Genomic DNA, 11,130 nt, shown 5'->3' with positions numbered 1-11,130 from the left:
AAAAGGGGCGCCTTAACAACATACATAGTAGTAAAGAGTTCATGTGTGGATGAAATTTATCTGAACAGCAAAAATCTCCTTTTACTTGCAAACTGGTTGCCTTTACTCCAGAAATTAAGCACACTATTTTGAAGGGCTAGAGTTACCAGTGAGCCCAGGTTTACATTAGTCATTTGTTTTTGCTTTCCAAGTAATTATTTCTTTACCATTAAATTTGAGGTTTTATTGCCTACAAGCAATAGAAAGTGAAATCATTAGAATCTGACATGCTGTCTTATGGTATGTGTCTTTTTGGAAACACTTAAGCCATCCTTCACTAATAAGAAATGAGATATCAGGACTGAAGTTCTGGCAAAATTGATGAGCTTTTTGCTTCAAAATGGATGCTGAAATAATCATGTCCTTAAGGTGACTTTGAATGTAACTTGTAAAGCTAACTTTCACAATGTTTTCAGTGTTTAGGCTTTCATTATATTCTTTGAAAATCTGCAGTGCAGCTTGTGCTTATAGAAGCTACACAATCAGGGTTGGGCTAATGCTTTCATAATTGTCAGCTTATGCTACAGACTGTGGTAGGCATTAAATAGTTCTTAGTATTATCCATTGGAAAATATCAAGCATAAATTCAGACTTAGGACATTTTCTTAAGGCTAACACATATCTGTAGCATTTAATTAATAGTGCCATGCCCAGAAAGGAGTAGAAAAAGTAAAAAAATATATATATATAAATAAATGTTAACAAAAGGGTTAGAATATTTGTTCCTTGTACATTTGTTAATAAAAAGAAGGCAGTGTAGACCAAAATATTCCTCATGTTCCTAACCCAGCAGATCAAGGAAATGCAAAAGATTAGAATCTGGTAGGAAATCTTGTTGAAAATACATAGGTTTCTCCAAAATACATGCTTTCTATTTAGTTCCAAGGAAACTACAACAAAGAGTGCAATAACTCTGTTTGAGAAAGGAAATGTCCAGCTGCAAAACAGTATTTTTCAACCAGTACCTATGTATTTTCACCAGTGATGAACAAGAGCTTCCATGCCCTGCTTGTAAAAATCTGCAGACATGACCCATTGTTCCACAGCTGCTGTGATGGCATCGTTGCTAAGAGAATGTTGCTCACACAGTCCATCCTTTATCAACCCAAACAGATGAAAGTTAGAAGGTGACAAATTCAAACTAAACAACTGATGGTGTAGGGCAGTCCGGCCAAGGCTGGCCATGTGGTTTACAGAGAGGTTTAGGGCTTGGTGTCTATCATCTGGCAAAAGGATGTCATCTTCTCTGGCCTGATTCCAGAAGGTTGAGCCTTCAGTTTAGTCAGCATTGCACTGCAGAAGTCAGACCTGATGGTTTATTCAGATTCCAGGCAATCCAGAAGGATCATCACTTTCCCACCTCTAAAGTGTACATTACTTAACCCATTGAGAGCTGTGTCTTGAACTTTCTATTTTGATGGGGAATTTATATTGCCATTCCATGGACTGTTTTGACACCAGCTAGTAGAGATGCCACTATGTCTCATTGCTGGTAATTATGAGATCCAGGAAACTGTCTTCTTCAGTCTCGTATTGGTTCAGTAGTTCCTGATAAACATAAATAGCGTAGTCTTTCTGTTACTGTACAAACATTTGTGGAACTCACCTGGTGCAAACTTTGCTATACTCCAGTGTTGGCAGCATTGTCATTTCCACTGCACTGAGGCTCATATTCAACTCAATAAACAGTTCCCTAGTGTTAATCTGCTGATTCGTGTGAATGAGCTGATCAAAATGCATATGGCTGCCTAGAACATGGCTTATTTTTCTCTACTGCTACTGCTGGAACACATCACCCACTGCTTCATTGTTGTGTCATCCGCTGTTTGATCTCCATAAGTGGTCAGCAAGTGTTGGTGAATGTCAATGAGTGCCATTTTTTCAGCATGGAGGAATTCACTTCCACACCTGTGTTTAATACACACCTCCGTGTCAAATGCCATTTTGTCAGAGTGCCCTTTGGCTGCCATCTGTCACATGGCAACAAAAAGTAATGGAATATTGGCCAGAAAATTCAACTTTTGTTTCCATACCACTGTTTGTGTCTTGATGTAATAGGCCAGCATCATAAAGTAGGAGGCATTGCTTTCGGAGCAGTGAAAAGAAAGTATCGAGTTCACTGTTTATACATGCTTTGAATATACTTACGCATGGAACAAGAGGATATAAGTTACTATTATCTTAAGAAAATGTGATTCAATATGCTGAGGGGTTCTGGGAACCGAGAGACTTACAAGTTTTGTAATTCCACACTTCTGTACTGGAGCTCCACAAACTATGAAATACATCCTATTTTAAGTAGGCAAGTCCTGTGCAAAAAAACAAATAAAATGAAACAAACAAACAAAAAACCAAGGCTTCCCCATTAAAAAAAAAAAAAAATTGTTTTTTTTTTCTTTTTTTCTCAGCTGTACATGTACTCAGGAACTCTGTTGCTGTAACTGTTACATGTGAAATTTCAATAACATATTTTGTAATAAATTGCAGAACTTCAGGTCTGATGGGAAGAAATAACTATTGCGTCCCTCTATAGGTGCAGCACGTTTGTTACTTAACAAAAAATAAATAAATAAAATAGAGTTACTCTGATATATATAACTGAATTTATGGAGGATAATGTGTAGGCATTGTTGCTCCAGAACACTTAGTAATAGTTGATAATGTTTGGTATAAGGTCATTTGCAACAATTTTCTATGTTCTGGTGTATGACTCTCCGTGTGGGAGGCTTTTTAAAACAAAGTATTCTTGGTAAATATTCTGCTTTACTACGGTCTGTTCTTGAGAAAACTCAGTGTAATAAATACGCAAGAAAATAGATAGTAATAAAGAGAACTGGTAGGAGAGTAGGAGCAGATGAAATACAGTCTGCCAGTGCTTGGATTTTGGTCAAAATGCTAGTTGACATAGAGCCACGTATCCAGTGGAACAACCTGCAGCTCATCTATTTTCTTTTTCTTATGCTATCAGAAACATTATCAGAATGTGACCCCCAAACAGTAAGAACATTATTGATCTCCTTTTATTAATGAGCTGGGTTTGCTGAGGGTCATACATCAAGACAAATGTATTCTGTCAGTTGTTCTACAGAGATATTACATACAAAGGGTAACAAAATAATATTTTTCATGCTCAGTTTGATGGGATGTCAGACTGCTGTGTGCTTCTGAAAATATTTAATATGCTTAAGCGTCATTGATCTGAAAGTAAAAGTGAACTCTTTGAACTAGTGTCTTGTCCACTATGAAATGAGACCTTAAAAGTTGAACAGAATAATTGATTGATGGCTATTGACTCACTACTGTCTCCTATGTGCAGTCAAGGAGGTCTCAACAAGGGAGAATTGCAAGAGAGCACAGCTTTTCCTGAGTTCACATACAGCTGTGACCAGGTCTCTAGCAGAGGCATTTTAAAGGGAAATTCTGTCACGGCAGCAACAACAAAAACAGGAAATGTCATTCAAAATTATTAATTGATGCCATTAACATGAAAATGAAGAGTATGTCTGATCGCAGAGGAGACAGTAATGTGAGCACAATGCAAATAGAGCCAAGGAAATCTGAGAATGCAAGAGTTCTATAGACTTGAATAGACTTAAATACATGTATTACAAGGATAAAAGATAAATTTATGTTGGAAAATGCTTGTTGTTTGGAAATATTCTAACTGTGTGAAGAAGTTATTTCAATTGGGGAACCAAACAAAGATTTGATATTTCAGGATAATCTTCCATTTAGGAAAGATAGATTCTAAGAGACGGGGAGGTGTTTGTGGACTTAAAAAACTAGACTTTTACCTACGGATCTTGCAGATGGCAGGGCTGTACAAACTAATCTGAAGAATTTCTTGCTACTTCAGAGCATATTCAAATTGTAAATTCTGTGAAGAGTGTCTTCTGAACCATTAATGGATATGGGTAAGTAATTATGTAGTCCTGAGTTGAAATCATCATTAGAAATATGTTGTAGGATTGAGTATGTGTGGTCCTCAGCTTTTAAACAATATAAATCTTCAAAAGCTTAGCCAGAAAGAGTGGAAGAACAGCAGAATTCACATACTATATTAGCAAAAGACCTTTCTTTCTGGATAACTCCTTTTTTAAAATTTTCCTTCAAACATGAAAAAGCTGCAATAACATAGATACTTGTTAGCTTGGAAAGATACTTGAAAAGATCAAACAGTTGTTTTTTGATCTGATTAAGTATGATATCTTACAGAAGCAGTGTGAAAATTTAGCCTTTAAGATAACGTGCTTCCAAACATAGTCTTTGATATGTTTATTTCTTTTTTGTGCAATACATTTTCTTGAAATAAAAATCTATCTGGAACCGCACAGTAAACTTACAAGCAGCGTATCACATTGGTCTAAGTGCTTTCCCTGCTTGGAAGAAGGCTTTCATTTTGGTGTACCAGTAAATATCATTTGATCTGCTGTTGTATCTCAGCAGTGTTTCTGTATGATATTTTTGATACAGTCATTCTCTAGAGGCTCTCCTTTTTCTTAAAATATATTCATCCTCGAATGGTCTTCAAGAAATCTCTGCAGTTGTACTCAGGATAATTTGATGACAAACTATTCTGAGGAACTTGAGTTTTCAGTTATTTTCCCAAGGATTTCTCATACATACCAATTTTTTTGTACAGTGCACACTTGTCCTATTGAAATCACTTGCAGCTGAAGATACTTGAGGACATTGGAAGAGAATTATCACACATCAGAATTTTAGTATTTAAGAAGTGCTATAACTGACAATATTTCACTTATCCGTGCTCCAGAATGTAATCCAGACCTCAGAGCTCTGCTTGTATGTTACTCATATGGCAAAGAAATCAGAGCGGTAGCTCAAATCTCAGGCACAGAACTGAATTACTTAATTGGAGATGGTGCTTTGTTTGAATTCAGTGCACCCCCAGGTCAAGAGATTTCCTCTGCTCTGGGCCTTTGTTCTTTATTTCTTTTTCTTTTATTTATTTATTTTTAAAATAATTACAATTCAGGATCCTCCAAGTTTTAAATTTAAGCAGTTTTGTTGTCTGCAGATTAACAGCAATTAATAAATTAGTCAGACACTACTTTTTATCTGTTTTATGGAGGAGAAGCTCCCACACAAGGGAGAGAATTAGGACTCCTGTTAGTGCTATTACTTCTATGATAAGTGACATTGTTTTCCACAGGGCATTCAATGTAGATGGGGCAGTAGCTCAGCAAAAATGAGATAAGAGCAGTAATATGAAAAGAGGACGCTTATTTTTTGTTGTTGATGTTTTGTTTTTTGTTCTAGCTGTCAAATATGACGAAGCGTATATCCTCCTGAGCGCAGATGAGAAGTATCTATTACTGAAACAGAGCATTAAAAAGGAGTTCTAATTTTAGCAGGAATTTTTCTGATTAGCTACCTGTATGGAAACTGTTGAGTCTGAACGACTGATTGATCAACTGAAGCAAGGACTGAGTCATCCCTGGGAGCACAGGTGAAGGCAATTCAGCTGTTTGACCGGAAGGGGTGGAACCTGGCTGCACCTCTTCTAGACCTCATTTAAGGGTTGGATGCCACTGGGCAAGGGTTTCTTTCTGGAGATCCCTTCTTTTAGAGTTCTCTGCTATGAGCCTCAGACACAGGTAAGCATTTAAATTTTGACTGTCTTCTTCCACCATGATAATCTTTCTATGAACCTGAAGATACCATCCTAACCATACCACTCTTTGAACTGTGCGTTTGTTAATTGTACATTCCCTCTTTAGTTCTCTTTTACTTTGTGTATCTCTTTTCTAGGATTCAAATTGTTACGTTAGGAGATGTATCTGCTGAATGAATGTGAAAATAATTGGTTCTGCACTGTGTATTCCTATTCCAAAAAAGTTTTCTCTGTTAAAATTGGTATATTTTCTAATGATTCTCTGACTAATTTTGTTATCTGCTGTCTGCTTCAAGACTTCATCTCATGTATGTTTTGCCAGTGAACGTTATAGGAAACTTCATTTCCTTTTCTGCCTGCTTTTATTTTCATCCAGAGATGAAAAAATGAAAACGTTTTCTTTTTTTTTCTTTCACGGTTACCTTGGAGTAGGGAATACTTCCTGAGCATACGCATGCAGCAGTCTCTCCTCTTCATCTGTCTCATAGAGCATGGTTTTCTCTACTGACATTTCAATTACTTATTTTTATCCCGCAGTAAGATTTTCTGGGTTTTTGTGTTACTTTCCCAAACACAGCATCTCAATTCATTGGAAGAGAAACGTGTTACAGCCTCGTATGTACTTCTTTTATTTCATTTCCTTTAGTTTTGCTTTTATCTTCTCTGCCATTCTTCAGTAACACCCTAAATTACTTGCCTTCTAAATCCCAGTTTGGTGTCCTCTATTCTCCTTTCTATTGACGCATCTTTCTTGCTGATTATTTTTTGTGTACTAGCCACTTTTCTTTGTGTTTCTTCCTGTCTCCTTGCTGAACGTCTTATTCTTTCTTCCTAACTTCAAGCTCTTTTGCCCAGTCCTATTAGCTTTCCGTCTCCACAAATTGGTGGCCGTGCTCTTCAAAAAGAACTTATCAACTCTTTCAAGTCTTTGCAAGCCCCCTACCTTTTAACTGCTGATTTTGCTCTGCAGTCCTAGAATTTTTGATTTTATTCAATGTGGACTCTTAAAATGAATCATATATAGCATTAAGCAGGTTAGACTGATGCTCATTAAACTGCATTTTAGAATTACAAACCACAAATTTCTCTTATAGATTTCGAGGTCTGCAATTTAATGAAGCAGTGGTATTTTCTGCTTGCTTCAGGGCTGTACTATGGCTTCATGTTTGTATTAGTTTTTGGGCAAGAGTCAGTAGTCTAGACTTGCTTCATTTCTCTTTGCTCCCTCACATTGCTCTTCTGTGTTGACTTCACACATCTGGTATGTCATGAGATGATTTAACTAGAGATCGTGAAGTACTGCTTAAGCAGAAGAGGTGATTTGAGGTTATGCAAGCAACCTTGATTTTTTCTAACTAGTGAAACTTTTCCTTACAATTTTATAAACATGAGTTTAATGTAATTTGTGTCTAATATATATATGTTATAGATAAGTCTATCTATCTAATAAGCAGTTTGAAATAATATATGTAGATTCTTCTTTATATTCTTTTCCGTAAGTCAGCAGACTAGAGTTCATTAACTAGATATGGATCTTTTCCAGTCTGTAAGCATTCACCAAAGAATGGATTTAGCACTATATTCATATGGTAAATGTAGTGATATTGCGTACTTTAATTGAAAGTTCAGCTTCTTTTAGCCCTTTTCTACATACGCGTTTTTTTCTTTTTTCGGAAGAGACCTGTAATTCAGTTTTCTTCTCATTTCAGTAGAATTCCTACTTCTAAACTAATGTACATAAGTAATTTTGAGCCTCAGTAGACACCCCTGTAAGGGTTAAAAAAATGTATGTGTATTTGTGTAGTACTTACAGAGCTGTATACTTAAGCAAAGTACTCAAATAATATCAAAGTATTAAATAGAGCAACCATTACCATAATATGTAATATCTATTTGAATATTGCCCCATCATAAAAGATTTCTGTGGTGTTAGTGAATTCTTGCAAAAAAAAGTGATAGACAACTATAATAAAATACTAGAAGTTTTTCCTTTTCTAAAAACAATTGCATAGCATGTGAGTTGTGACTGGAGATTTGCCACTTAAGTAACTTGACCAGTAATGTCACTTCAGCTTGAAACATGCTTGGAAACACTTATGATGCTTGTATCTCCCAGTTAACTATAATATGATGATGATTGCAAATGCGGCACTGATAGGGCTGTTAGAGTTTTTGATAAAACTTTTGCAGGAGATTCTAATGAAAAAGTGCGAACTTTGAATCTTCCAATTAAAAACAGCAACAGAAAGTGAACTCTAGACTAGGCATATTTCTCTAGACTAGGCATATTTCAACTATTTCCAAAGTAAAGCTCTCCTCTCTTGAGACCTTTTCTCTTTTTTATGGTATTTAAAATAGAATAAGGAGACTTTCGTTCTTGACTTTTTATTTTAAAGTCACTTAGCAAATTGTCAGGTTCTGAAATAAATTCCTGTTTTTTTTTTTTAAATTCTAATAAGATCACATAAGTGCATGAATTCAGTAACTGTACCACCTCCAACTTTTTCTGGAGAATTTCCACACTACTATTTGTGTCTGATAACATGGAAAGAACATGCCATGTATGCTGGTCTTACATAACATAGTAACATACATAGTTGACTTGACAAAAGAGACAGTTACTTGAAATGTACCAAAGGTCGTGGATGTGGGTGGAATTAGTGATTAAAGGACTACTTTTTTCCGGAGAACATGAGTTCCACATCACCCTCTGCTGAAAGAATTCTCTGTCACTGAGGGAATTGATTTGTTAAACCGGGAGAGTTGTGCACCAAGTAAACTCCATTCGTTGCTCATTGTACTGGACCTTATCCCATTGTGAACATTACCATTCTTACCAGTACCCCTTTCGCTGCCTTTTAAGGGGCTCACTAACCTTGTTTAAACACACCTTCGGAAGGGAACATGACAAGTGATACCAGCCTGAGATAGCTGAAAATTTGCAAAATATCTAACGCGAGACTGAAAACTTTATGTCCCTCACAACGAAACTATCAAAAGTGGTGTTCTATAATAAAAGTCTCTATGGAGACTCTGGACAAAATCAGATGGTGCTCTTCTGCCGGTAACTGGACACATTTCACCTTCATAAATTATTTATAGCAGTTCATGCTAGTGGCTATCTCAGTAAGGAGAACTGCGTTTCTGATCTTTCAGCCCAAATCCTTAAGGAATAACCTCAAAAAATGAAGATATTCATAAGTAACATTCACAGCTGCACTTGACATTAAAAATCATTGAGATACTGGCTTCCTGGTGTCTGGTCGTTTTCTCCAGATGGCACCTCTGCCTGACCTCTTGGTCCCACCAGACCTACTGAACTTATTACTGCTTCTCTTTGCTGACATCACCCTCTGCTCTGCTGCTAACAACCATCATTTTCTTTCAAATTGGCTAACTAATTAACATAATTATTCCCAACCTTGAGTTTACTGCTTTCATTTTAGATCTAAAGAAGGGCTTGTATGCCTAAAAGCTTATTATCTATAGAGCCTTCTCACAACTAACACTCCACAAGTCTAATGGAAAAGGAAAGAGAGAAAAAAGTCCTTACAACACTTCTCCCTGATGCATAGGTCAAATATCTATATGTGTTCACACACAACTAATTATTACAGTGCACTTCTTTAAATTAGTGTTACGTGTCTGGAAATTCATCGAAGTTTGGCTGTATTCAATTAAAATACTGTGTATATAAAAAACAAATCACTAGCTGGTTGAAACAATTTTACACATTCAACTCTTCTAGGGTGTATTGTAATGGCTGTATGACAATGCTTAAGAAAAAATAACCTCTTTGCAACTGAAACTAGCAAAAATATTTCTGCAAGTTTTAATAGGGTAAATATCTTTCTAGCTTAAAAGCAGTATGTAATCTGTCATTTCTTTTAATTTTCTTTTTTTTTCCTGTCAATTGTGAAAATATATCTTAGACACTTAGTTCTGAGCTCTGTATAGATTACTCTTCTTCTTCCCCTTGGAAACAGACATCGTGATTATTACATTTAATCTTGTAGGAGCAAAAATCATAAGTGGAAATGGGAAATTATTGTTACTCCCGCTTTAACAATAAAATGGTCTGAATCTTTAGTCTCATTTCAGTTATACTTTCATAATGCAAGTTACTATGGAAGAGCTTCAACAATAAGCATGTTTTTCAGGAAAAAAAATCCCTTTCTAGAACTGCCTTTTTAGCTGGTGGTGTGCTCTGTTTCCTTTGGTCTGAAGATTGGTGGTTTCAGTCTTCCCAAGGGAGAAGGTTTTCAGATGAGCATCCAAAAGTCAGCACCGAGTATGGCTGTAACGATGGGAGCTTGCACCTTCCCTTTGCTGAAAGAACTACCATGTTGCTAATTCCTTACTCTTTATCCTTTAGTCTGCTTGGGCTTCCTTTAGTAAGTTTTCTTAATGCAGCCTACATGCTGTTTCTTGTCACTGGACACCAATGATTCAGGTTTTCTTTTTTTCTGTTTAAATCTGATTTTTAGCTAAACAATGAAAGACATTCCTGTGAATTAAAGCTGAGACTTTTGTCAATGCCCCTGGACTTCTGGTGCCATCCTGGGTGTATGCTCTATTCCATACCTCATTTTATTCTGGGAACATGGACAGTTCAATTCGTTCTGAATAATTCCTTGTTATCACTACACCAAAGGTGGTAGCGATTGTCTGACAGTCAGGCGACAACTATATATTTATTTGTTTTGAAGCTAAAATCAGCCCAGGCTAAGACAGACTTGGACACATGCTAATACTTTGTGCTGCTGGGCCAGAACTAAATCAAAGCCAAATAATAATGAAAAGAACTACTTACAAATCAGAAATCAAACTCTCCATTTAGGTTTCTTCAAAAACAAACAACAACAAAAGCAGGAAAAAAAGTTAACTTATCCTGTCTTCATCTGCAATGAAATGTGATTCACTTATCCCATTGTGATGCTATTGCTGGTATCCTTTTTAATAGACTTGTGTAAGGAAATTCTTTAAAAAAAAAAAAAAAAAAAGTAACAAACCAAATTCATTTCTAAATATGTAGTGTGCCTTTTTGAGAGTTGCTTTAGTAGTAAACAGTCATCTACCAGGTGGTCTTAATGTTTATTTTGCTAACTGAAGTAATTTGATTAATTAAAAAAACAAGGCCTCCTTCCCCCCCCAAACTTTCTGAGATGTTACAATCTGTGGGCCAAAAAGCCCCATCTATTAAACAAACAAACAAAAAAAACCCACAAGAAATCCTCCCCTCAAAAAAATAAGAAAAAAGAAAAAAAATAGTAAATTTCTGCGGCTAGTTCCTCTATGTAGCACTGCACCTATCATGTACCACATGACACTTAAGCAGTTCTGAGTCAAACAAAAGAGCAGGACCCAGAGAGTGTGGCCTTCTACACGAAGCAGCCTAATTACTGAGTATGCTGTGTTTTGTTTTGTTTTGTTTTTTAAATAACCATAGAGTGCAT

General features: G+C 36.1%; 1 long non-coding RNA gene across 2 annotated transcripts in view; it reads left to right on the top strand.

The window, feature by feature from the left end:
- The first annotated feature begins 5,343 nt into the window (after positions 1–5,343).
- Positions 5,344–11,130, top strand: part of LOC125691935 (uncharacterized) — a 40,052-nt gene continuing 34,265 nt past the window's right edge. For both annotated transcript variants that reach the window (XR_007376359.1, XR_007376360.1), the window contains exon 1: positions 5,344–5,657. This is a non-coding gene — a long non-coding RNA (uncharacterized LOC125691935). The remainder of the gene's footprint in view (positions 5,658–11,130) is intronic.

This window comes from Lagopus muta, chromosome 4 (genome assembly GCF_023343835.1).
Source record: "Lagopus muta isolate bLagMut1 chromosome 4, bLagMut1 primary, whole genome shotgun sequence".
In the NCBI taxonomy this organism is placed as follows: domain Eukaryota; kingdom Metazoa; phylum Chordata; class Aves; order Galliformes; family Phasianidae; genus Lagopus; species Lagopus muta.
This window is presented reverse-complemented; position numbering and strand designations above follow the sequence as displayed.